This window comes from Macaca mulatta, chromosome 10 (assembly GCF_049350105.2).
Source record: "Macaca mulatta isolate MMU2019108-1 chromosome 10, T2T-MMU8v2.0, whole genome shotgun sequence".
Taxonomy (NCBI): domain Eukaryota; kingdom Metazoa; phylum Chordata; class Mammalia; order Primates; family Cercopithecidae; genus Macaca; species Macaca mulatta.
The window spans coordinates 49,575,001-49,601,071 of NC_133415.1; positions in this window are offsets into that span (position 1 = coordinate 49,575,001).

Below are 26,071 nucleotides of genomic sequence, written 5' to 3' on the forward strand. Positions count from 1 at the left end.
CTCTTTGTTATCAGAGGATACTTCCTTTTGCCCTATAGTCTTCAAAGGGATCCGAAATATCTGTTCTCAGATTCCACAGAAATAAGGCCAGCAAAGAGATCCACGAAATACAGATGTAACTCTGTGAGATGAATTAACAGAACACCAAGCAGTTTCTCAGAAAGCTTCTTTCCAGATTTCATCTGAGGATATTTCCTTTTTCACCATAGCCCTCTTTGGGCTTCCAAATATCACTTTGCCAATTCAACAAGAAGTGTCTTAGCGAAAGGCTTCTTGAGGGGAAAGCTGTAATTCTGTGAGATAATTTCACAGAACACAAAGAGCTTTCTCAGAAAGCTTCTTTCTCTTTGTTATCAGAGGATACTTCCTTTTGCCCTATAGTCTTCAAAGGGATCCAAAATATCTGTTCTCAGATTCCACAGAAAAAAGGCTAGCAAAGAGATCCACGAAATACAGATGTAACTCTGTGAGATGAATTAACAGAACACCAAGCAGTTTCTCAGAAAGCTTGTTTCCAGATTTCATCTGAGGATATTTCCTTTTTCACCATAGCCCTCTATGGGCTTCCAAATATCACTTTGCCAATTCCAAAAGAACTGTCTTAGCGAAAGGCTTCTTGAGGGGAAAGCTGTAACTCTGTTAGATGATTTCACAGAACGCAAAGAGGTTTCTCAGAAAGCTTCCTTCTCTTTGTTATCGGAGGATATTTCCTTTGGCCCTATAGTCTTCAAAGGGATCCGAAATATCTGTTCTCAGATTCCACAGAAATAAGGCTAGCAAAGAGATCCAAGAAATACAGATGTAACTCTGTGAGATGAATTAACAGAAAACTAAGCAGTTTCTCAGAAAGCTTCTTTCCAGATTTCATCTGAGGATATTTCCTTTTTCACCATAGCCCTCTATGGGCTTCCAAATATCACTTTCCCAATTCCACAAGAAGTGTCTTAACGAAAGGCTTCTTGAGGGGAAAGCTGTAACTCTGTGAGATGATTTCACAGAACACAAAGAAGTTTCTCAGAAACCTTGTTTCTCTTTGTTATCGGAGGATATTTCCTTTGGCCCTATAGTCTTCAAAGGGATCGGAAATATCTGTTCTCAGATTCCACAAAAATAAGGCTAGCAAATAGATCCACGAAATACAGATGTAACTCTGTGAGATGAATTAACAGAACACCAAGCAATTTCTCAGAAAGCTTCTTTCCATATTTCATCTGAGGATATTTCCTTTTTCACCATAGCCCTCTATGGGTTTCCAAATATCACTTTGCCAATTCCACAAGAACTGTCTTAGCGAAAGGCTTCTTGAGGGGAAAGCTGTAACTCTGTGAGTTGATTTCACAGAACACAAAGAAGTTTCTCAGAAAGCTCCTTTCTCTTTGTAATCGGAGGATATTTCCTTTGGCCCTATAGTCTTCAAAGGGATCCGAAATATCTGTTCTCAGATTCCACAGAAATAAGGCTAGCAAGAGATCCACGAAATACAGATGTAATCTGTGAGATGAATTAACAGAACACCAAGCAGTTTCTCAGAAAGCTTCTTTCCAGATTTCATCTGAGGATATTTCCTTTTTCACCATAGCCCTCTAAGCGCTTCCAAATATCACTTTGCCAATTCCACAAGAAGTGTCTTAGCGAAAGGCTTCTTGAGGGGAAAGCTGTAACTCTGTGAGATGATTTCACAGAACACAAAGAACTTTCTCAGAAAGCTTCTTTCTGTTTGTTATCAGAGGATACTTCCTTTTGCTCTATAGTCTTCAAAGGGATCCGAAATATCTGTTCTCAGATTCCACAGAAATAAGGCTAGCAAAGAGATCCACGAAATACAGATGTAACTCTGTGAGATGAATTAACAGAACACCAAGCCGTTTCTCAGAAAGCTTCTTTCCAGATTTCATCTGAGGTTATTTCCTTTTTCACCATAGCCCTTTATGGGCTTCCAAATATCACTTTGCCAATTCCACAAGAACTGTCTTAGCGAAAGGCTTCTTGAGGGGAAAGCTGTAACTCTGTTAGATGATTTCACTGAACAGAAAGAAGTTTCTCAGAAAGCTTCTTTCTCTTGTTATCGGAGGATAATTCCTTTGGCCCTATAGTCTTCAAAGGGATCCGAAATATCTGTTCTCAGATTCCACAGAAATAAGGCTAGCAAAGAGATCCACGAAATACAGATGTAACTCTGTGAGATTAATTAACAGAACACCAAGCAGTTTCTCAGAAACTTCTTTCCAGATTTCATCTGAGGATATTTCCTTTTTCACCATAGCCCTCTATGGGATTCCAAATATCACTTTGCCAATTCCACAAGAACTGTCTTAGCGAAAGGCTTCTTGAGAGGAAAGCTGTAACTCTCTGACATGATTTCACAGAACACAAAGAAGTTTCTCAGAAAGCTTGTTTCTCTTTGTTATCAGAGGACATTTCCTTTGGCCCTATAGTCTTCAAAGGGATCCGAAATATCTCTTCTCAGATTCCAAAGAAATAAGGCTAGCAAAGAGATCCACGAAATACAGATATACCTCTGTGAGATGAATTAACAGAACACCAAGCAGTTTCTCAGAAAGCTTCTTTCCAGATTTCATCTGAGGATATTTCCTTTTTCACCATAGCCCTCTATGGGCTTCCAAATATCACTTTGCCAATTCCAAAAGAACTGTCTTAGCCAAAGACTTCTTGAGGGGAAAGCTGTAACTCTGTGAGATGATTTCACAGAACAGAAAGAAGTTTCTCAGAAAGCTTCTTTCTCTTTGTTATCGGAGGATAATTCCTTTGGCCCTATAGTCTTCAAAGGGATCCGAAATATCTGTTCTCAGATTTCACAGAAATAAGGCTAGCAAAGAGATCCACGAAATACAGATGTAACTCTGTGAGATGAATTAACAGAACACTAAGCAGTTTCTCAGAAAGCTTCTTTCCAGATTTCATCAGAGGATATTTCCTTTTTCACCATAGCCCTCTAGGGGCTTCCAAATATCACTTTGCCAATTCCACAAGAACTGTCTTAGCGAAAGGCTTCTTGAGGGGAAGCTGTAACTCTGTGAGATGATTTCACAGAACACAAAGAAGTTTCTCAGAAAGCTTGTTTCTCTTTGTTATCAGAAGACATTTCCTTTGGCCCTATATTCTTCAAAGGGATCCGAAATATCTGTTCTCAGATTCCACAGAAATAAGGCTAGCAAGGAGATCCACGAAATACAGATGTACCTCTGTGAGATGAATTAACAGAACACCAAGCAGTTTCTCAGAAAGCTTCTTTCCAGATTTTATCTGAGGATATTTCCTTTTTCACCATAGCCCTCTATGGGCTTCCAAATATCACTTTGCCAATTCCACAAGAACTGTCTTAGCGAAAGACTTCTTGAGGGGAAAGCTGTAACTCTGTGAGTTGATTTCACAGAACACAAAGAAGTTTCTCAGAAAGCTTCTTTCTCTTTGTAATCGGACGATATTTCCTTTGGCCCTATAGTCTTCAAAGGGATCCGAAATATCTGTTCTCATGTTTCACAGAAATAAGGCTAGCAAAGAGATCCACGAAATACAGATGTTACGCTGTTAGATGAATTAACAGAACACTAAGCAGTATCTCAGAAAGCTTCTTTCCAGATTTCATCAGAGGATATTTCCTTTTTCACCATAGCCCTCTATTGGCTTCCAAATATCACTTTGCCAATTCCACAAGAAGTGTCTTAGCGAAAGGCTTCTTGAGGGGAAAGCTGTAACTCTGTGAGATGATTTCACAGAACACAAAGAAGTTTCTCTGAAAGCATCTTTCTCTTTGTTATCGGAGGATATTTCCTTTGGCCCTATAATCTTCAAAGGGATCCGAAATATCTGTTCTCAGATTCCACAGAAATAAGGCTAGCAAAGAGATCCACGAAATACAGATGTAACTCTGTGAGATGAATTAACAGAACACCAAGCAGTTTCTCAGAAAGCTTCTTTCCAGATTTCATCTGAGTATATTTCCTTTTTCACCATAGCCCTCTAAGGGCTTCCAAATACCACTTTGCCAATTCCACAAGAACTGCCTTAGCGAAAGGCTTTTTGAGGCGAAAGATGTAACTCTGTGAGGTGCTTTCACAGAACGCAAAGAAGTTTCTCAGAAAGCTTCCTTCTCTTTGTTATCGGAGGATATTTCCTTTGGCCCTATAGTCTTCAAAGGGATCCGAAATATCTGTTCTCAGATTCCACAGAAATAAGGCTAGCAAAGAGATCCAAGAAATACAGATGTAACTCTGTGAGATGAATTAACAGAACACTACGCAGTTTCTCAGAAAGCTTCTTTCCAGATTTCATCTGAGGATATTTCCTTTTTCACCATAGCCCTCTATGGGCTTCCAAATATCACTTTCCCAATTCCACAAGAAGTGTCTTAACGAAAGGCTTCTTGAGGGGAAAGCTGTAACTCTGTGAGATGATTTCACAGAACACAAAGAAGTTTCTCAGAAACCTTGTTTCTGTTTGTTATCGGAGGATATTTCCTTTGGCCCTATAGTCTTCAAAGGGATCGGAAATATCTGTTCTCAGATTCCACAAAAATAAGGCTAGCAAAGAGATCCACGAAATACAGATGTAACTCTGTGAGATGAATTAACAGAACACCAAGCAGTTTCTCAGAAAGCTTCTTTCCATATTTCATCTGAGGATATTTCCTTTTTCACCATAGCCCTCTTTGGGCTTCCAAATATCACTTTGCCAATTCCACAAGAAGTGTCTTAGCGATAGGCTTCTTGAGAGGAAAGCTGTAACTCTGTGAGATGATTTCACAGAACACAAAGAACTTTCTCAGAAAGCTTCTTTCTGTTTGTTATCAGAGGATACTTCCTTTTGCTCTATAGTCTTCAAAGGGATCCGAAATATCTGTTCTCAGATTCCACAGAAATAAGGCTAGCAAAGAGATCCACGAAATACAGATGTAACTCTGTGAGATGAATTAACAGAACACCAAGCCGTTTCTCAGAAATCTTCTTTCCAGATTTCATCTGAGGATATTTCCTTTTTCACCATAGCCCTCTGTGGGCTTCCAAATATCACTTTGCCAATTCCACAAGAAGTGTCTTAGCGAAAGGCTTCTTGAGGGGAAAGCTGTAACTCTGTGAGATGATTTCACTGAACAGAAAGAAGTTTCTCAGAAAGCTTCTTTCTCTTTGTTATCGGAGGATACTTCCTTTGGCCCTGTAGTCTTCAAAGGGATCCGAAATATCTGTTCTCAGATTCCACAGAAATAAGGCTAGCAAAGAGATCCACGAAATACAGATGTAACTCTGTGAGATGAATTAACAGAACACCAAGCAGTTTCTCAGAAAGCTTCTTTCCAGATTTCATCTGAGGATATTTCCTTTTTCACCATAGCCCTCTATGGGCTTCCAAATATCACATTGCCAATTCCAAAAGAACTGTCTTAGCGAAAGGCTTCTTGAGGGGAAAGCTGTAACTCTGTTAGATGATTTCACAGAACGCAAAGAAGTTTCTCAGAAAGCTTCCTTCTCTTTGTTATCGGAGGATATTTCCTTTGGCCCTATAGTCTTCAAAGGGATCCGAAATATCTGTTCTCAGATTCCACAGAAATAAGGCTAGCAAAGAGATCCAAGAAATACAGATGTAACTCTGTGAGATGAATTAACAGAACACTAAGCAGTTTCTCAGAAAGCTTCTTTCCAGATTTCATCTGAAGATATTTCCTTTTTCATCATAGCCCTCTATGGGCTTCCAAATATCACTTTGCCAATTCCACAAGAAGTGTCTTAGCGAAAGGCTTCTTGAGGGGAAAGTTGTAACTCTGTGAAATGATTTTACAGAACACAAAGAAGTTTCTCAGAAACCTTGTTTCTCTTTGTTATCGGAGGATATTTCCTATGGCCCTATAGTCTTTAAAGAGATCCGAAATATCTGTTCTCAGATTCCACAGAAATAAGGGTAGCAAAGAGATCCACGAAATACAGATGTAACTCTGTGAGATGAATTAACAGAACACCAAGCCGTTTCTCAGAAAGCTTCTTTCCAGATTTCATCTGAGGATATTTCCTTTTTCACCATAGCCCTCTATGGGCTTCCAAATATCACTTTGCCAATTCCACAAGAACTGTCTTAGCGAAAGGCTTCTTGAGGGGAAAGCTGTAACTCTGTGAGATGATTTCACTGAACAGAAAGACGTTTCTCAGAAAGCTTCTTTCTCTTTGTTATCGAAGGATAATTCCTTTGGCCCTATTGTCTTCAAAGGGATCCGAAATATCTGTTCTCAGATTTCACTGAAATAAGGCTAGCAAAGAGATCCACGAAATACAGATGTAACTCTGTGAGATGAATTAACAGAACACCAAGCAGTTTCTCAGAAAGCTTCTTTCCAGATTTCATCTGAGGATATTTCCTTTTTCACCATAGCCCTCTATGGGCTTCCAAATATCACTTTGCCAATTCCACAAGAACTGTCTTAGCGAAAGGCTTCTTGAGGGGAAAGCTGTAACTGTGTGAGATGATTTCACAGAACGCAAAGAACTTTCTCAGAAAGCTTCCTTCTCTTTGTTATCGGAGGATATTTCCTTTGGCCCTATAGTCTTCAAAGGGATCCGAAATATCTGTTCTCAGATTCCACAGACATAAGGCTAGCAAAGAGATCCAAGAAATACAGATGTAACTCTGTGAGATGAATTAAGAGAACACCAAGCAGTTTCTCAGAAAGCTTCTTTCCAGATTTCATCTGAGGATATTTCCTTTTTCACCATAGCCCTCTTTGGGCTTCCAAATATCCCTTTGCCAATTCCACAAGAAGTGTCTTAGCGAAAGGCTTCTTGAGGGGAAAGCTGTAACTCTGTGAGATGATTTCACAGAACACAAAGAACTTTCTCAGAAAGCTTCTTTCTGTTTGTTATCAGAGGATACTTCCTTTTGCTCTATAGTCTTCAAAGGGATCCGAAATATCTGTTCTCAGATTCCACAGAAATAAGGCTCGCAAAGAGATCCACGAAATACAGATGTAACTCTGTGAGATGAATTAACAGAACACCAAGCCGTTTCTCAGAAATCTTCTTTCCAGATTTCATCTGAGGATATTTCCTTTTTCACCATAGCCCTCTATGGGCTTCCAAATATCACTTTGCCAATTCCACAAGAACTGTCTTAGCGAAAGGCTTCTTGAAGGGAAAGCTGTAACTCTGTGAGATGATTTCACTGAACAGAAAGAAGTTTCTCAGAAAGCTTCTTTCTCTTTGTTATCGGAGGATAATTCCTTTGGCCCTGTAGTCTTCAAAGGGATCCGAAATATCTGTTCTCAGATTCCACAGAAATAAGGCTAGCAAAGAGATCCACGAAATACAGATGTAACTCTGTGAGATGAATTAACAGAACACCAAGCAGTTTCTCAGAAAGCTTCTTTCCAGATTTCATCTGAGGATATTTCCTTTTTCACCATAGCCCTCTATGGGCTTCCAAATATCACTTTGCCAATTCCACAAGAACTGTCTTAGCGAAAGGCTTCTTGAGAGGAAAGCTGTAACTCTGTGAGATGATTTCACAGAACACAAAAAAGTTTCTCAGAAAGCTTGTTTCTCTTTGTTATCAGAGGACATTTCCTTTGGCCCTATAGTCTTCAAAGGGATCCGAAATATCTGTTCTCAGATTCCAAAGAAATAAGGCTAGCAAAGAGATCAACGAAATACAGATGTACCTCTGTGAGATGAATTAACAGAACACCAAGCAGTTTCTCAGAAAGCTTCTTTCCAGATTTCATCTGAGGATATTTCCTTTTTCACCATAGCCCTCTATGGGCTTCCAAATATCACTTTGCCAATTCCAAAAGAACTGTCTTAGCCAAAGACTTCTTGAGGGGAAAGCTGTAACTCTGTGAGATGATTTCACCGAACAGAAAGAAGTTTCTCAGAAAGCTTCTTTCTCTTTGTTATCGGAGGATAATTCCTTTGGCCCTATAGTCTTCAAAGGGATCCGAAATATCTGTTCTCAGATTCCACAGAAATAAGGCTAGCAAAGAGATCCACGAAATACAGATGTAACTCTGTGAGATGAATTAACAGAACACCAAGCCGTTTCTCAGAAAGCTTCTTTCCAGATTTCATCTGAGGATATTTCCTTTTTCACCATAGCCCTCTATGGGCTTCCAAATATCACTTTGCCAATTCCACAAGAAGTGTCTTAGCGAAAGGCTTCTTTAGGGGAAAGCTGTAACTCTTTGAGATGATTTCACAGAACACAAAGAAGTTTCTCAAAAACCTTCTTTCTCTTTGTTATCGGAGGATATTTCCTTTGGACCTATAGACTTCAAAGGGATCCGAAATATCTGTTCTCAGATTCCACAAAAATAAGGCTAGCAAAGAGATCCACGAAATACAGATGTAACTCTGTGAGATGAATTAACAGAACACCAAGCAGTTTCTCAGAAAGCTTCTTTCCAGATTTCATCTGAGGATATTTCCTTTTTCACCATAGCCCTCTATGGGCTTCCAAATATCACTTAGCCAATTCCACAAGAACTGTCTTAGCGAAAGGCTTCTTGAGGGGAAAGCTGTAACTCTGTGAGATGATTTCACTGAACAGAAAGAAGTTTCTCAGAAAGCTTCTTTCTCTTTGTTATCGGAGGATAATTCCTTTGGCCCTATAGTCTTCAAAGGGATCCGAAATATCTGTTCTCAGATTCCACAGAAATAAGGCTAGCAAAGAGATCCACGAAATACAGATGTAACTCTGTGAGATGAATTAACAGAACACCAAGCAGTTTCTCAGAAAGCTTCTTTCCAGATTTCATCTGAGGATATTTCCTTTTTCACCATAGCCCTCTAGGGGCTTCCAAATATCACTTTGCCAATTCCAAAAGAACTGTCTTAGCCAAAGACTTCTTGAGGGGAAAGCTGTAACTCTGTGAGATGATTTCACAGAACAGAAAGAAGTTTCTCAGAAAGCTTCTTTCTCTTTGTTATCGGAGGATAATTCCTTTGGCCCTATAGTCTTCAAAGGGATCCGAAATATCTGTTCTCAGATTCCACAGAAATAAGGCTAGCAAAGAGATCCACGAAATACAGATGTAACTCTGTGAGATGAATTAACAGAACACCAAGCAGTTTCTCAGAAAGCTTCTTTCCAGATTTCATCTGAGGATATTTCCTTTTTCACCATAGCCCTCTATGGGCTTCCAAATATCACTTTGCCAATTCCAAAAGAAGTGTCTTAGCGAAAGGCTTCTTGAGGGGAAAGCTGTAACTCTGTGAGATAATTTCACAGAACACAAAGAGCTTTCTCAGAAAGCTTCTTTCTCTTTGTTATCAGAGGATACTTCCTTTTGCCCTATAGTCTTCAAAGGGATCCAAAATATCTGTTCTCAGATTCCACAGAAATAAGGCTAGCAAAGAGATCCACGAAATACAGATGTAACTCTGTGAGATTAATTAACAGAACACCAAGCAGTTTCTCAGAAAGCTTGTTTCCAGATTTCATCTGAGGATATTTCCTTTTTCACCATAGCCCTCTATGGGCTTCCAAATATCACTTTGCCAATTCCAAAAGAACTGTCTTAGCGAAAGGCTTCTTGAGGGGAAAGCTGTAACTCTGTTAGATGATTTCACAGAACGCAAAGAAGTTTCTCAGAAAGCTTCCTTCTCTTTGTTATCGGAGGATATTTCCTTTGGCCCTATAGTCTTCAAAGGGATCCGAAATATCTGTTCTCAGATTCCACAGAAATAAGGCTAGCAAAGACATCCAAGAAATACAGATGTAACTCTGTGAGATGAATTAACAGAACACTAAGCAGTTTCTCAGAAAGCTTCTTTCCAGATTTCATCTGAAGATATTTCCTTTTTCATCATAGCCCTCTATGGGCTTCCAAATATCACTTTGCCAATTCCACAAGAAGTGTCTTAGCGAAAGGCTTATTGAGGGGAAAGCTGTAACACTGTGAAATGATTTCACAGAACACAAAGAAGTTTCTCAGAAACCTTGTTTCTCTTTGTTATCAGAGGATATTTCCTTTGACCCTATAGTCTTAAAAGAGATCCGAAATATCTGTTCTCAGATTCCACAGAAATAAGGGTAGCAAAGAGATCCACGAAATAAAGATGTAACTCTGTGAGATGAATTAACAGAACACCAAGCCGTTTCTCAGAAAGCTTCTTTCCAGATTTCATCTGAGGATATTTCCTTTTTCACCATAGCCCTCTATGGGCTTCCAAATATCACTTTGCCAATTCCACAAGAACTGTCTTAGTGAAAGGCTTCTTGAGGGGAAAGCTGTAACTCTGTGAGATGATTTCACAGAACACAAAGAAGTTTCTCTGAAAGCATCTTTCTCTTTGTTATCAGAGGATATTTCCTTTGGCCCTATAATCTTCAAAGGGATCCGAAATATCTGTTCTCAGATTCCACAGAAATAAGGCTAGCAAAGAGATCCACGAAATACAGATGTAACTCTGTGAGATGAATTAACAGAACACCAAGCAGTTTCTCAGAAAGCTTCTTTCCAGATTTCATCTGAGTATATTTCCTTTTTCACCATAGCCCTCTAACGGCTTCCAAATATCACTTTGCCAATTCCACAAGAACTGCCTTAGCGAAAGGCTTTTTGAGGGGAAAGATGTAACTCTGTGAGGTGCTTTTACAGAACGCAAAGAAGTTTCTCAGAAAGCTTCCTTCTCTTTGTTATCGGAGGATATTTCCTTTGGCCCTATAGTCTACAAAGGGATCCGAAATATCTGTTCTCAGATTCCACAGAAATAAGGCTAGCAAAGAGATCCAAGAAATACAGATGTAACTCTGTGAGATGAATTAACAGAACACTAAGCAGTTTCTCAGAAAGCTTCTTTCCAGATTTCATCTGAGGATATTTCCTTTTTCACCATAGCCCTCTAAGGGCTTCCAAATATCACTTTCCGAATTCCACAAGAAGTGTCATAGCGAAAGGCTTCTTGAGGGGAAAGCTGTAACTCTGTGAGATGATTTCACAGAACACAAAGAAGTTTCTCAGAAACCTTGTTTCTCTTTGTTATCGGAGGATATTTCCTTTGGCCCTATAGTCTTCAAAGGGATCGGAAATATCTGTTCTCAGATTCCACAAAAATAAGGCTAGCAAAGAGATCCACGAAATACAGATGTAACTCTGTGAGATGAATTAACAGAACAGCAAGCAGTTTCTCAGAAAGCTTCTTTCCAGATTTCATCTGAGGATATTTCCTTTTTCACCGTAGCCCTCTATGGGTTTCCAAATATCACTTTGCCAATTCAACAAGAACTGTCTTAGCGAAAGGCTTCTTGAGGGGAAAGCTGTAACTCTGTGAGTTGATTTCACAGAACACAAAGAAGTTTCTCAGAAAGCTTCTTTCTCTTTGTAATCGGAGGATATTTCCTTTGGCCCTATAGTCTTCAAAGGGATCCGAAATATCTGTTCTCAGATTCCACAGAAATAAGGCTAGCAAGAGATCCACGAAATACAGATGTAACTCTGTGAGATGAATTAACAGAACACCAAGCAGTTTCTCAGAAAGCTTCTTTCCAGATTTCATCTGAGGATAATTCCTTTTTCACCATAGCCCTCCATGGGCTTCCAAATATCACTTTGCCAATTCCACAAGAACTGTCTTAGCGAAAGGCTTCTTGAGGGGAAAGCTGTAACTGTGTGAGATGATTTCACAGAACGCAAAGAAGTTTCTCAGAAAGCTTCCTTCTCTTTGTTATCGGAGGATATTTCCTTTGGCCCTATAGTCTTCAAAGGGATCCGAAATATCTGTTCTCAGATTCCACAGACATAAGGCTAGCAAAGAGATCCAAGAAATACAGATGTAACACTGTGAGATGAATTAAGAGAACACCAAGCAGTTTCTCAGAAAGCTTCTTTCCAGATTTCATCTGAGGATATTTCCTTTTTCACCATAGCCCTCTTTGGGCTTCCAAATATCACTTTGCCAATTCCACAAGAAGTGTCTTAGCGAAAGGCTTCTTGAGGGGAAAGCTGTAACTCTGTGAGATGATTTCACAGAACACAAAGAACTTTCTCAGAAAGCTTCTTTCTGTTTGTTATCAGAGGATACTTCCTTTTTCTCTATAGTCTTCAAAGGGATCCGAAATATCTGTTCTCAGATTCCACAGAAATAAGGCTAGCAAAGAGATCCACGAAATACAGATGTAACTCTGTGAGATGAATTAACAGAACACCAAGCCGTTTCTCAGAAAGCTTCTTTCCAGATTTCATCTGAGGATATTTCCTTTTTCACCATAGCCCTCTATGGGCTTCCAATATCACTTTGCCAATTCCACAAGAACTGTCTTAGCGAAAGGCTTCTTGAGGGGAAAGCTGTAACTCTGTGAGATGATTTCACTGAACTGAAAGAAGTTTCTCAGAAAGCTTCTTTCTCTTTGTTATCGGAGGATAATTCCTTTGGCCCTATAGTCTTCAAAGGGATCCGAAATATCTGTTCTCAGATACCACAGAAATAAGGCTAGCAAAGAGATCCACGAAATACAGATGTAACTCTGTGAGATGAATTAACAGAACACCAAGCAGTTTCTCAGAAAGCTTCTTTCCAGATTTCATCTGAGGATATTTCCTTTTTCACCATAGCCCTCTAAGGGATTCCAAATATCACTTTGCCAATTCCACAAGAACTGTCTTAGCGAAAGGCTTCTTGAGAGGAAAGCTGTAACTCTGTGAGATGATTTCACAGAACACAAAAAAGTTTCTCAGAAAGCTTGTTTCTCTTTGTTATCAGGGGACATTTCCTTTGGCCCTGTAGTCTTCAAAGGGATCCGAAATATCTGTTCTCAGTTTCCAAAGAAATAAGGCTAGCAAAGAGATCCACGAAATACAGATGTAACTCTGTGAGATGAATTAACAGAACACCAAGCAGTTTCTCAGAAAGCTTCTTTCCAGATTTCATCTGAGGATATTTCCTTTTTCACCATAGCCCTCTAGGGGCTTCCAAATATCACTTTGCCAATTCCAAAAGAACTGTCTTAGCCAAAGACTTCTTGAGGGGAAAGCTGTAACTCTGTGAGATGATTTCACAGAACAGAAAGAAGTTTCTCAGAAAGCTTCTTTCTCTTTGTTATCGGAGGATAATTCCTTTGGCCCTATAATCTTCAAAGGGATCCGAAATATCTGTTCTCAGATTCCACAGAAATTAGGCTAGCAAAGAGATCCACGAAATACAGATGTAACTCTGTGATATGAATTAACAGAACACCAAGCAGTTTCTCAGAAAGCTTCTTTCCAGATTTCATCTGAGGATATTTCCTTTTTCACCATAGCCCTCTATGGGCTTCCAAATATCACTTTGCCAATTCCAAAAGAACTGTCTTAGCGAAAGGCTTCTTGAGGGGAAAGCTGTAACTCTTTGAGATGATTTCACAGAACGCAAAGAAGTTTCTCAGAAAGCTTCCTTCTCTTTGTTATCGGAGGATATTTCCTTTGGCCCTATAGTCTTCAAAGGGATCCGAAATATCTGTTCTCAGATTCCACAGAAAAAAGGCTAGCAAAGAGATCCAAGAAATACAGATGTAACTCTGTGAGATGAATTAACAGAACACTAAGCAGTTTCTCAGAAAGCTTCTTTCCAGATTTCATCTAAGGATATTTCCTTTTTCACCATAGCCCTCTATGGGCTTCCAAATGTCACTTTCCCAATTCCACAAGAAGTGTCTCAGCGAAAGGCTTCTTGAGGGGAAAGCTGTAACTCTGTGAGATGATTTCACAGAACACAAAGAAGTTTCTCAAAAACCTTGTTTCTCTTTGTTATCAGAGGATATTTCCTTTGGCCCTATAGTCTTCAAAGGGATCCGAAATATCTGTTCCCAGATTCCACAAAAATAAGGCTAGCAAAGAGATCCAGGAAATACAGATGTAACTCTGTGAGATTAATTAACAGAACACCAAGCAGTTTCTCAGGAAGCTTCTTTCCAGATTTCATCTGAGGATATTTCCTTTTTCACCATAGCCCTCTATGGGCTTCCAAATATCACTTTGCCAATTCCACAAGAACTGTCTTAGCGAAAGGCTTCTTGAGGGGAAAGCTGTAACTCTGTGAGATGATTTCACAGAACACAAAGAACTTTCTCAGAAAGCTTTTTTCTCTTTGTTATCAGAGGATACTTCCTTTTGCCCTATAGTCTTCAAAGGGATCCGAAATATCTGTTCTCAGATTCCACAGAAATAAGGCTAGCAAAGAGATCCACGAAATACAGATGTAACTCTGTGAGATGAATTAACAGAACACCAAGCAGTTTCTCAGAAAGCTTCTTTCCAGATTTCATCTGAGGATATTTCCTTTTTCACCATAGCCCTATTTGGGCTTCCAAATATCACTTTGCCAATTCCACAAGAAGTGTCTTAGCGAAAGGCTTCTTGAGGGGAAAGCTGTAATTCTGTGAGATAATTTCACAGAACACAAAGAGCTTTCTCAGAAAGCTTCTTTCTCTTTGTTATCAGAGGATACTTCCTTTTGCCCTATAGTCTTCAAAGGGATCCAAAATATCTGTTCTCAGATTCCACAGAAAAAAGGCTAGCAAAGAGATCCACGAAATACAGATGTAACTCTGTGAGATGAATTAACAGAACACCAAGCAGTTTCTCAGAAAGCTTGTTTACAGATTTCATCTGAGGATATTTCCTTTTTCACCATAGCCCTCTATGGGCTTCCAAATATCACTTTGCCAATTCCAAAAGAACTGTCTTAGCGAAAGGCTTCTTGAGGGGAAAGCTGTAACTCTGTTAGATGATTTCACAGAACGCAAAGAGGTTTCTCAGAAAGCTTCCTTCTCTTTGTTATCGGAGGATATTTCCTTTGGCCCTATAGTCTTCAAAGGGATCCGAAATATCTGTTCTCAGATTCCACAGAAATAAGGCTAGCAGAGAGATCCAAGAAATACAGATGTAACTCTGTGAGATGAATTAACAGAAAACTAAGCAGTTTCTCAGAAAGCTTCTTTCCAGATTTCATCTGAGGATATTTCCTTTTTCACCATAGCCCTCTATGGGCTTCCAAATATCACTTTCCCAATTCCACAAGAAGTGTCTTAACGAAAGGCTTCTTGAGGGGAAAGCTGTAACTCTGTGAGATGATTTCACAGAACACAAAGAAGTTTCTCAGAAACCTTGTTTCTCTTTGTTATCGGAGGATATTTCCTTTGGCCCTATAGTCTTCAAAGGGATCGGAAATATCTGTTCTCAGATTCCACAAAAATAAGGCTAGCAAAGAGATCCACGAAATACAGATGTAACTCTGTGAGATGAATTAACAGAACAGCAAGCAGTTTCTCAGAAAGCTTCTTTCCAGATTTCATCTGAGGATATTTCCTTTTTCACCGTAGCCCTCTATGGGTTTCCAAATATCACTTTGCCAATTCAACAAGAACTGTCTTAGCGAAAGGCTTCTTGAGGGGAAAGCTGTAACTCTGTGAGTTGATTTCACAGAACACAAAGAAGTTTCTCAGAAAGCTTCTTTCTCTTTGTAATCGGAGGATATTTCCTTTGGCCCTATAGTCTTCAAAGGGATCCGAAATATCTGTTCTCAGATTCCACAGAAATAAGGCTAGCAAGAGATCCACGAAATACAGATGTAACTCTGTGAGATGAATTAACAGAACACCAAGCAGTTTCTCAGAAAGCTTCTTTCCAGATTTCATCTGAGGATAATTCCTTTTTCACCATAGCCCTCCATGGGCTTCCAAATATCACTTTGCCAATTCCACAAGAACTGTCTTAGCGAAAGGCTTCTTGAGGGGAAAGCTGTAACTGTGTGAGATGATTTCACAGAACGCAAAGAAGTTTCTCAGAAAGCTTCCTTCTCTTTGTTATCGGAGGATATTTCCTTTGGCCCTATAGTCTTCAAAGGGATCCGAAATATCTGTTCTCAGATTCCACAGACATAAGGCTAGCAAAGAGATCCAAGAAATACAGATGTAACACTGTGAGATGAATTAAGAGAACACCAAGCAGTTTCTCAGAAAGCTTCTTTCCAGATTTCATCTGAGGATATTTCCTTTTTCACCATAGCCCTCTTTGGGCTTCCAAATATCACTTTGCCAATTCCACAAGAAGTGTCTTAGCGAAAGGCTTCTTGAGGGGAAAGCTGTAACTCTGTGAGATGATTTCACAGAACACAAAGAACTTTCTCAGAAAGCTTCTTTCTGTTTGTTATCAGAGGATACTTCCTTTTTCTCTATAGTCTTCAAAGGGATCCGAAATATCTGTTCTCAGATTCCACAGAAATAAGGCTAGCAAAGAGATCCACGAAATACAGATGTAACTCTGTGAGATGAATTAACAGAACACCAAGCCGTTTCTCAGAAAGCTTCTTTCCAGATTTCATCTGAGGATATTTCCTTTTTCACCATAGCCCTCTATGGGCTTCCAAATATCACTTTGCCAATTCCACAAGAACTGTCTTAGCGAAAGGCTTCTTGAGGGGAAAGCTGTAACTCTGTGAGATGATTTCACTGAACTGAAAGAAGTTTCTCAGAAAGCTTCTTTCTCTTTGTTATCGGAGGATAATTCCTTTGGCCCTATAGTCTTCAAAGGGATCCGAAATATCTGTTCTCAGATACCACAGAAATAAGGCTAGCAAAGAGATCCACGAAATACAGATGTAACTCTGTGAGATGAATTAACAGAACACCAAGCAGTTTCTCAGAAAGCTTCTTTCCAGATTTCATCTGAGGATATTTCCTTTTTCACCATAGCCCTCTAAGGGATTCCAAATATCACTTTGCCAATTCCACAAGAACTGTCTTAGCGAAAGGCTTCTTGAGAGGAAAGCTGTAACTCTGTGAGATGATTTCACAGAACACAAAAAAGTTTCTCAGAAAGCTTGTTTCTCTTTGTTATCAGGGGACATTTCCTTTGGCCCTGTAGTCTTCAAAGGGATCCGAAATATCTGTTCTCAGTTTCCAAAGAAATAAGGCTAGCAAAGAGATCCACGAAATACAGATGTAACTCTGTGAGATGAATTAACAGAACACCAAGCAGTTTCTCAGAAAGCTTCTTTCCAGATTTCATCTGAGGATATTTCCTTTTTCACCATAGCCCTCTAGGGGCTTCCAAATATCACTTTGCCAATTCCAAAAGAACTGTCTTAGCCAAAGACTTCTTGAGGGGAAAGCTGTAACTCTGTGAGATGATTTCACAGAACAGAAAGAAGTTTCTCAGAAAGCTTCTTTCTCTTTGTTATCGGAGGATAATTCCTTTGGCCCTATAATCTTCAAAGGGATCCGAAATATCTGTTCTCAGATTCCACAGAAATTAGGCTAGCAAAGAGATCCACGAAATACAGATGTAACTCTGTGATATGAATTAACAGAACACCAAGCAGTTTCTCAGAAAGCTTCTTTCCAGATTTCATCTGAGGATATTTCCTTTTTCACCATAGCCCTCTATGGGCTTCCAAATATCACTTTGCCAATTCCAAAAGAACTGTCTTAGCGAAAGGCTTCTTGAGGGGAAAGCTGTAACTCTTTGAGATGATTTCACAGAACGCAAAGAAGTTTCTCAGAAAGCTTCCTTCTCTTTGTTATCGGAGGATATTTCCTTTGGCCCTATAGTCTTCAAAGGGATCCGAAATATCTGTTCTCAGATTCCACAGAAAAAAGGCTAGCAAAGAGATCCAAGAAATACAGATGTAACTCTGTGAGATGAATTAACAGAACACTAAGCAGTTTCTCAGAAAGCTTCTTTCCAGATTTCATCTAAGGATATTTCCTTTTTCACCATAGCCCTCTATGGGCTTCCAAATGTCACTTTCCCAATTCCACAAGAAGTGTCTCAGCGAAAGGCTTCTTGAGGGGAAAGCTGTAACTCTGTGAGATGATTTCACAGAACACAAAGAAGTTTCTCAAAAACCTTGTTTCTCTTTGTTATCAGAGGATATTTCCTTTGGCCCTATAGTCTTCAAAGGGATCCGAAATATCTGTTCCCAGATTCCACAAAAATAAGGCTAGCAAAGAGATCCAGGAAATACAGATGTAACTCTGTGAGATTAATTAACAGAACACCAAGCAGTTTCTCAGGAAGCTTCTTTCCAGATTTCATCTGAGGATATTTCCTTTTTCACCATAGCCCTCTATGGGCTTCCAAATATCACTTTGCCAATTCCACAAGAACTGTCTTAGCGAAAGGCTTCTTGAGGGGAAAGCTGTAACTCTGTGAGATGATTTCACAGAACACAAAGAACTTTCTCAGAAAGCTTTTTTCTCTTTGTTATCAGAGGATACTTCCTTTTGCCCTATAGTCTTCAAAGGGATCCGAAATATCTGTTCTCAGATTCCACAGAAATAAGGCTAGCAAAGAGATCCACGAAATACAGATGTAACTCTGTGAGATGAATTAACAGAACACCAAGCAGTTTCTCAGAAAGCTTCTTTCCAGATTTCATCTGAGGATATTTCCTTTTTCACCATAGCCCTATTTGGGCTTCCAAATATCACTTTGCCAATTCCACAAGAAGTGTCTTAGCGAAAGGCTTCTTGAGGGGAAAGCTGTAATTCTGTGAGATAATTTCACAGAACACAAAGAGCTTTCTCAGAAAGCTTCTTTCTCTTTGTTATCAGAGGATACTTCCTTTTGCCCTATAGTCTTCAAAGGGATCCAAAATATCTGTTCTCAGATTCCACAGAAAAAAGGCTAGCAAAGAGATCCACGAAATACAGATGTAACTCTGTGAGATGAATTAACAGAACACCAAGCAGTTTCTCAGAAAGCTTGTTTCCAGATTTCATCTGAGGATATTTCCTTTTTCACCATAGCCCTCTATGGGCTTCCAAATATCACTTTGCCAATTCCAAAAGAACTGTCTTAGCGAAAGGCTTCTTGAGGGGAAAGCTGTAACTCTGTTAGATGATTTCACAGAACGCAAAGAGGTTTCTCAGAAAGCTTCCTTCTCTTTGTTATCGGAGGATATTTCCTTTGGCCCTATAGTCTTCAAAGGGATCCGAAATATCTGTTCTCAGATTCCACAGAAATAAGGCTAGCAGAGAGATCCAAGAAATACAGATGTAACTCTGTGAGATGAATTAACAGAAAACTAAGCAGTTTCTCAGAAAGCTTCTTTCCAGATTTCATCTGAGGATATTTCCTTTTTCACCATAGCCCTCTATGGGCTTCCAAATATCACTTTCCCAATTCCACAAGAAGTGTCTTAACGAAAGGCTTCTTGAGGGGAAAGCTGTAACTCTGTGAGATGATTTCACAGAACACAAAGAAGTTTCTCAGAAACCTTGTTTCTCTTTGTTATCGGAGGATATTTCCTTTGGCCCTATAGTCTTCAAAGGGATCGGAAATATCTGTTCTCAGATTCCACAAAAATAAGGCTAGCAAAGAGATCCACGAAATACAGATGTAACTCTGTGAGATGAATTAACAGAACACCAAGCAATTCCTCAGAAAGCTTCTTTCCATATTTCATCTGAGGATATTTCCTTTTTCACCATAGCCCTCTATGGGTTTCCAAATATCACTTTGCCAATTCCACAAGAACTGTCTTAGCGAAAGGCTTCTTGAGGGGAAAGCTGTAACTCTGTGAGTTGATTTCACAGAACACAAAGAAGTTTCTCAGAAAGCTCCTTTCTCTTTGTAATCGGAGGATATTTCCTTTGGCCCTATAGTCTTCAAAGGGATCCGAAATATCTGTTCTCAGATTCCACAGAAATAAGGCTAGCAAGAGATCCACGAAATACAGATGTAATCTGTGAGATGAATTAACAGAACACCAAGCAGTTTCTCAGAAAGCTTCTTTCCAGATTTCATCTGAGGATATTTCCTTTTTCACCATAGCCCTCTATGGGCTTCCAAATATCACTTTGCCAATTCCACAAGAACTGTCTTAGCGAAAGGCTTCTTGAGGGGAAAGCTGTAACTGTGTGAGATGATTTCACAGAACGCAAAGAAGTTTCTCAGAAAGCTTCCTTCTCTTTGTTATCGGAGGATATTTCCTTTGGCTCTATAGTCTTCAAAGGGATCCGAAATATCTGTTCTCATATTCCACAGACATAAGGCTAGCAAAGAGATCCAAGAAATACAGATGTAACACTGTGAGATGAATTAAGAGAACACCAAGCAGTTTCTCAGAAAGCTTCTTTCCAGATTTCATCTGAGGATATTTCCTTTTTCACCATAGCCCTCTAAGGGCTTCCAAATATCACTTTGCCAATTCCACAAGAAGTGTCTTAGCGAAAGGCTTCTTGAGGGGAAAGCTGTAACTCTGTGAGATGATTTCAAAGAACACAAAGAACTTTCTCAGAAAGCTTCTTTCTGTTTGTTATCAGAGGATACTTCCTTTTGCTCTATAGTCTTCAAAGGGATCCGAAATATCTGTTCTCAGATTCCACAGAAATAAGGCTAGCAAAGAGATCCACGAAATACAGATGTAACTCTGTGAGATGAATTAACAGAACACCAAGCCGTTTCTCAGAAAGCTTCTTTCCAGATTTCATCTGAGGTTATTTCCTTTTTCACCATAGCCCTTTATGGGCTTCCAAATATCACTTTGCCAATTCCACAAGAACTGTCTTAGCGAAAGGCTTCTTGAGGGGAAAGCTGTAACTCTGTTAGATGATTTCACTGAGCAGAAAGAAGTTTCCCAGAAAGCTTCTTTCTCTTTGTTATCGGAGGATAATTCCTTTGGCCCTATAGTCTTCAAAGGGATCCGAAATATCTGTTCTCAGATTCCACAGAAATAAGGCTCGCAAAGAGATCCACGAAATACAGATGTAACTCTGTGAGATTAATTAACAGAACACCAAGCATTTTCTCAGAAAGCTTCTTTCCAGATTTCATCTGAGGATATTTCCTTTTTCACCATAGCCCTCTATGGGATTCCAAATATCACTTTGCCAATTCCACAAGAACTGTCTTAGCGAAAGGCTTCTTGAGAGGAAAGCTGTAACTCTCTGACATGATTTCACAGAACACAAAGAAGTTTCTCAGAAAGCTTGTTTCTCTTTGTTATCAGAGGACATTTCCTTTGGCCCTATAGTCTTCAAAGGGATCCGAAATATCTGTTCTCAGATTCCAAAGAAATAAGGCTAGCAAAGAGATCCACGAAATACAGATGTACCTCTGTGAGATGAATTAACAGAACACCAAGCAGTTTCTCAGAAAGCTTCTTTCCAGATTTCATCTGAGGATATTTCCTTTTTCACCATAGCCCTCTATGGGCTTCCAAATATCACTTTGCCAATTCCAAAAGAACTGTCTTAGCCAAAGACTTCTTGAGGGGAAAGCTGTAACTCTGTGAGATGATTTCACAGAACAGAAAGAAGTTTCTCAGAAAGCTTCTTTCTCTTTGTTATCGGAGGATAATTCCTTTGGCCCTATAGTCTTCAAAGGGATCCGAAATATCTGTTCTCAGATTCCACAGAAATAACGGTAGCAAAGAGAACCACGAAATACAGATGTAACTCTGTGATATGAATTAACAGAACACCAAGCAGTTTCTCAGAAAGCTTCTTTCCAGATTTCATCTGAGGAGATTTCCTTTTTCACCATAGCCCTCTATGGGCTTCCAAATATCACTTTGCCAATTCCACAAGAAGTGTCTTAGCGAAAGGCTTCTTTAGGGGAAAGCTGTAACTCTGTGAGATGATTTCACAGAATGCAAAGAAGTTTCTCAGAAAGCTTCCTTCTCTTTATTATCGGAGGATATTTCCTTTGGCCCTATAGTATTCAAAGGGATCCGAAATATCTGTTCTCAGATTCCACAGAAAAAAGGCTAGCAAAGAGATCCAAGAAATGCAGATGTAACTCTGTGAGATGAATTAACAGAACACTAAGCAGTTTCTCAGAAAGCTTCTTTCCAGATTTCATCTGAGGATATTTCCTTTTTCACCATAGCCCTCTAGGGGTTCCAAATATCACTTTCCCAATTCCACAAGAAGTGTCTTAGCGAAAGGCTTCTTGAGGGGAAAGCTGTAACTCTGTGAAATGATTTCACAGAACACAAAGAAGTTTCTTAGAAACCTTGTTTCTCTTTGTTATCGGAGGATATTTCCTTTGGCCCTATAGTCTTCAAAGGGATCCGAAATATCTGTTCTCAGATTCCACAAAAATAAGGCTAGCAAAAAGATCCACGAAATACAGATGTAGCTCTGTGAGATGAATTAACAGAACACCAAGCAGTTTCTCAGAAAGCTTCTTTCCAGATTTCATCAGAGGATATTTCCTTTTTCACCATAGCCCTCTAGGGGCTTCCAAATATCACTTTGCCAATTCCACAAGAACTGTCTTAGCGAAAGGCTTCTTGAGGGGAAAGCTGTAACTCTGTGAGATGATTTCACAGAACACAGAGAAGTTTCTCAGAAACCTTGTTTCTCTTTGTTATCGGAGGATATTTCCTTTGGCCCTATAGTCTTCAAAGGGATCGGAAATATCTGTTCTCAGATTCCACAAAAATAAGGCTAGCAAAGAGATCCACGAAATACAGATGTAACTCTGTGAGATGAATTAACAGAACACCATTCAATTTCTCAGAAAGCTTCTTTCCATATTTCATCTGAGGATATTTCCTTTTTCACCATAGCCCTCTATGGGTTTCCAAATATCACTTTGCCAATTCCACAAGAACTGTCTTAGCGAAAGGCTTCTTGAGGGGAAAGCTGTAACTCTGTGAGATGATTTCACTGAACAGAAAGAAGTTTCTCAGAAAGCTTCTTTCTCTTTGTTATCGGAGGATAATTCCTTTGGCCCTATAGTCTTCAAAGGGATCCGAAATATCTGTTCTCAGATTCCACAGAAATAAGGCTAGCAAAGAGATCCACGAAATACAGATGTAACTCTGTGAGATGAATTAACAGAACACCAAGCAGTTTCTCAGAAAGCTTCTTTCCAGATTTCATCTGAGGATATTTCCTTTTTCACCATAGCCCTCTATGGGATTCCAAATATCACTTTGCCAATTCCACAAGAACTGTCTTAGCGAAAGGCTTCTTGAGAGGAAAGCTGTAACTCTGTGAGATGATTTCACAGAACACAAAAAAGTTTCTCAGAAAGCTTGTTTCTCTTTGTTATCAGAGGACATTTCCTTTGGCCCTATAGTCTTCAAAGGGATCCGAAATATCTGTTCTCAGATTCCAAAGAAATAAGGCTAGGAAAGAGATCCACGAAATACAGATGTACCTCTGTGAGATGAATTAACAGAACACCAAGCAGTTTCTCAGAAAGCTTCTTTCCAGATTTCATCTGAGGATATTTCCTTTTTCACCATAGCCCTCTAGGGGCTTCCAAATATCACTTTGCCAATTCCAAAAGAACTGTCTTAGCCAAAGACTTCTTGAGGGGAAAGCTGTAACTCTGTGAGATGATTTCACAGAACAGAAAGAAGTTTCTCAGAAAGCTTCTTTCTCTTTGTTATCGGAGGATAATTCCTTTGGCCCTATAGTCTTCAAGGGGATCCGAAATATCTGTTGTCAGATTCCACAGAAATAAGGCTAGCAAAGAGATCCACGAAATACAGATGTAACTCTGTGATATGAATTAACAGAACACCAAGCAGTTTCTCAGAAAGCTTCTTTCCAGATTTCATCTGAGGATATTTCCTTTTTCACCATAGCCCTCTATGGGCTTCCAAATATCACTTTGCCAATTCCAAAAGAAGTGTCTTAGAGAAAGGCTTCTTGAGGGGAAAGCTGTAACTCTGTGAGATAATTTCACAGAACACAAAGAGCTTTCTCAGAAAGCTTCTTTCTCTTTGTTATCAGAGGATACTTCCTTTTGCCCTATAGTCTTCAAAGGGATCCAAAATATCTGTTCTCAGATTCCACAGAAATAAGGCTAGCAAAGAGATCCACGAAATACAGATGTAACTCTGTGAGATGAATTAACAGAACACCAAGCAGTTTCTCAGAAAGCTTGTTTCCAGATTTCATCTGAGGATATTTCCTTTTTCACCATAGCCCTCTATGGGCTTCCAAATATCACTTTGCCAATTCCAAAAGAACTGTCTTAGCGAAAGGCTTCTTGAGGGGAAAGCTGTAACTCTGTTAGATGATTTCACAGAACGCAAAGAAGTTTCTCAGAAAGCTTCCTTCTCTTTGTTATCGGAGGATATTTCCTTTGGCCCTATAGTCTTCAAAGGGATCCGAAATATCTGTTCTCAGATTCCACAGAAATAAGGCTAGCAAAGAGATCCAAGAAATACAGATGTAACTCTGTGAGATGAATTAACAGAACACTAAGCAGTTTCTCAGAAAGCTTCTTTCCAGATTTCATCTGAAGATATTTCTTTTTCATCATAGCCCTCTATGGGCTTCCAAATATCACTTTGCCAATTCCACAAGAAGTGTCTTAGCGAAAGGCTTCTTGAGGGGAAAGCTGTAACTCTGTGAAATGATTTCACAGAACACAAAGAAGTTTCTCAGAAACCTTGTTTCTCTTTGTTATCGGAGGATATTTCCTTTGACCCTATAGTCTTAAAAGAGATCCGAAATATCTGTTCTCAGATTCCACAGAAATAAGGGTAGCAAAGAGATCCACGAAATACAGATGAAACTCTGTGAGATGAATTAACAGAACACCAAGCCGTTTCTCAGAAAGCTTCTTTCCAGATTTCATCTGAGGATATTTCCTTTTTCACCGTAGCCCTCTATGGGCTCCCAAATATCACTTTGCCAATTCCACAAGAACTGTCTTAGTGAAAGGCTTCTTGAGGGGAAAGCTGTAACTCTGTGAGATGATTTCACAGAACACAAAGAAGTTTCTCTGAAAGCATCTTTCTCTTTGTTATCAGAGGATATTTCCTTTGGCCCTATAATCTTCAAAGGGATCCGAAATATCTGTTCTCAGATTCCACAGAAATAAGGCTAGCAAAGAGATCCACGAAATACAGATGTAACTCTGTGAGATGAATTAACAGAACACCAAGCAGTTTCTCAGAAAGCTTGTTTCCAGATTTCATCTGAGTATATTTCCTTTTTCACCATAGCCCTCTAACGGCTTCCAAATATCACTTTGCCAATTCCACAAGAACTGCCTTAGCGAAAGGCTTTTTGAGGGGAAAGATGTAACTCTGTGAGGTGCTTTTACAGAACGCAAAGAAGTTTCTCAGAAAGCTTCCTTCTCTTTGTTATCGGAGGATATTTCCTTTGGCCCTATAGTCTTCAAAGGGATCCGAAATATCTGTTCTCAGATTCCACAGAAATAAGGCTAGCAAGAGATCCACGAAATACAGATGTAACTCTGTGATAATGAATTAACAGAACACCAAGCAGTTTCTCAGAAAGCTTCTTTCCAGATTTCATCTGAGGATATTTCCTTTTTCACCATAGCCCTCTATGGGCTTCCAAATATCACTTTGCCAATTCCAAAAGAACTGTCTTAGCGAAAGGCTTCTTGAGGGGAAAGCTGTAACTGTGTGAGATGATTTCACAGAACGCAAAGAAGTTTCTCAGAAAGCTTCCTTCTCTTTGTTATCGGAGGATATTTCCTTTGGCCCTATAGTCTTCAAAGGGATCCGAAATATCTGTTCTCAGATTCCACAGACATAAGGCTAGCAAAGAGATCCAAGAAATACAGATGTAACACTGTGAGATGAATTAAGAGAACACCAAGCTGTTTCTCAGAAAGCTTCTTTCCAGATTTCATCTGAGGATATTTCCTTTTTCACCATAGCCCTCTATGGGCTTCCAAATATCACTTTGCCAATTCCACAAGAACTGTCTTAGCGAAAGGCTTCTTGAGAGGAAAGCTGTAACTCTGTGAGATGATTTCACAGAACACAAAGAAGTTTCTCAGAAAGCTTGTTTCTCTTTGTTATCAGAGGACATTTCCTTTGGCCCTATAGTCTTCAAAGGGATCCGAAATATCTGTTTTCAGATTCCACCGAAATAAGGCTAGCAAAGAGATCCACCAAATACAGATGTAACTCTGTGAGATGAATTAACAGAACACCAAGCAGTTTCTCAGAAAGCTTCTTTCCAGATTTCATCTGAGGATATTTCCTTTTTCACCATAGCCCTCTATGGGTTTCCAAATATCAATTTGCCAATTCCACAAGAACTGTCTTAGCGAAAGGCTTCTTGAGGGGAAAGCTGTAACTCTTTGAGAAGATTTCACAGAACAGAAAGAAGTTTCTCAGAAAGCTTCTTTCTCTTTGTTATCGGA